The sequence below is a fragment of the Chlorocebus sabaeus genome, chromosome 11, assembly GCF_047675955.1.
Source record: "Chlorocebus sabaeus isolate Y175 chromosome 11, mChlSab1.0.hap1, whole genome shotgun sequence".
In the NCBI taxonomy this organism is placed as follows: domain Eukaryota; kingdom Metazoa; phylum Chordata; class Mammalia; order Primates; family Cercopithecidae; genus Chlorocebus; species Chlorocebus sabaeus.
Window position 1 is genome coordinate 53130365 of NC_132914.1, and position 2346 is coordinate 53132710.

The 2346-nt window shown below is 46.3% G+C and overlaps 1 pseudogene; it reads left to right on the top strand.

The window, feature by feature from the left end:
* The first annotated feature begins 639 nt into the window (after nt 1-639).
* LOC103238474 (uncharacterized) lies at nt 640-1939 on the top strand (annotated as a pseudogene).
* The last annotated feature ends 407 nt before the right edge of the window (nt 1940-2346 follow it).

Consider the following 2346-nt stretch of genomic DNA (forward strand, 5'->3'; position numbering starts at 1 on the left):
CTAAAGGAGACATTAAGGCGCGGTGGCTCAAGCCTGTAATCCCAGCACTTTGGGAGGCCGAGACGGGCGGATCACGAGGTCAGGAGATCGAGACCATCCTGGCTAACACAGTGAAACCCCGTCTCTACTAAAAAATACAAAAAACTAGCCGGGCGAGGTGGCAGGCGCCTGTAGTCCCAGCTACTCGGGAGGCTGAGGCAGGAGAATGGCGTAAACCCGGGAGGCGGAGCTTGCAGTGAGCTGAGATCCGGCCACTGCACTCCAGCCTGGGCGACAGCGCGAGACTCCCTCTCAAAAAAAAAAAAAAAAAAGAAAGCATACCTCCTTGTCACTTGACTCTGTTAAAGGCCAACTAATCTTAAAGAATCTTACTCAGTCAGATGCAGACATTTTAAAAAAAAACTTCAGAAGTCTGCCCTGGGCCCCAATCAAAATTTGAAAACTCTACTGAATTTGGCAACTTTGGTGTTTTATAATAGGGATAAGGAGGAGCCAGCTGAATGAAACAGATGAGACAAAAAAGAGCCACTGCCTTAGTCATGGCCCTCAGGCAGATGAACTTCCGTGGCTCTAAAAGAAAGAAGGGCGGCTACTTCTTGGCTCTGTGAGGCCCAGGTGGCTCTGCAGCAGCCTCTGCCACCCTGTGACCTGCGGGTATTGGGACATCCCTAGCTGACACCAGGACACCCAGGAAGCCGAGGAATGGACTCCGTGGCATTTGAGGATGTGGCTGTGAACTTTACCCAGGAGGAATGGGCTTTGCTAGATTCTTCTCAGAAGAATCTCTACAGAGAAGTGAGGCAGGAAACCTGCAGGAACCTGGCTTCTGTAGAAATCATATGGTACAGAGACTGTGTGAAAGCAAAGAAGGTAGTCAGTATGGACAAGTTGTCAGCCAAATTCCAAATCTTGATCTGAATGAGAACATTTCTACTGGATTAAAACAATGGGAATGCAGTATTTGTGGAAAAGTCTTTGTATGTCATTCACTCCTTAATAGGCACATCCTAGCTCACTCAGGATACAAACCATATGGAGAGAAGCAATATAAATGTGAACAGTGTGGGAAATTCTTCATTTCTGTTCCAGGTGCATATCATTATCCATGATAATGCACAGTGGAAATCCAGCTTATAAATGTACGATATGTGGGAAAGCTTTTTATTTTCTCAATTCAGTTGAAAGACATCAGAGAACTCTCACAGGAGAAAAACCCTATAAATGTAAACAATGTGGTAAAGTGTTCACTGTTTCTGGTTCTTGTCTAATACATGAATGAACTCACACTGGAGAGAAACCCTACGAATGTAAGGAATGTGGGAAAACATTCAGATTTTCTTGTTCTTTTAAGACGCATGAAAGGACTCACACTGGAGAAAGACCCTATAAATGTACCAAATGTGATAAAGCCTTCAGCTGTTCCACTTCCCTTCGTTACCATGGAAGCATTCATACTGGAGAGAGACCCTATGACTGTAGACAATGTGGCAAAGCCTTTAGTCATTGGAGTTCCCTTTGTAACCACAGAAGTACTCATACTGGAGAGAAACCCCATGAATATAAACAATGTGACCAAGCCTTCAGTCGCATCAGTTCCCTTCACCTCCACGAAAGAATTCATACTGGAGAAAAACCCTATGAATGTAAGAGATGCGGTAAAGCCTACACTCGTTCCAGTCACCTTACTCGCCATGAAAGAAGTCACGATATAGAGGCTGGGTGTGATGGCTCAGCCTGTGGTCCCAGCACTTTGGGAGGCCAAGGTGTGTGTATTGCTTGAGCCCAGGAGTTCATAGCCAGCCTGGATTAAAACAATGTGAAACAACCTGGGCAACATGGTGAAACCCTGTCTCTACAAAAAATAAAATAATGCCGGGTGCGGTGGCTCACACTGGCTGCTCAGGAGGCAGAGGCAGGAGAATGGCGTGAACCCAGGAGGCAGAGCTTACGGTGAGCTGAGATCACACCACTGCACTCCAGCCTGGGCAACAGAGCGAGACTCCATCTCAAAATAAATAAATAAATAAATAAATAATTAGCTGGGCATGGTGGCACATTTCAGTTGTCTTAGTTCTTTTTCAAGGACATAAAAAGCCACGGGGGGTTGGGGGAAGCCCTGTGCATGTGGATCAGGAGATCAAGACCATCCTGGCCAACTTGGTGAAACCTCGTCTCTACTAAAAATACAAAAATTAGCTGGGTGTGGTAGCATATGCTTGTAGTCCCAGTTACTCAGGAGGCTGAGGCAGGAGGATCACTTGAGTCCAGGAGGCGGAGGTTGCAGTGAGCCAAGATTGTGCCACTGCACTCCAGCCTGGCAACAGAGTGAGACTCGATCTCAAAAAT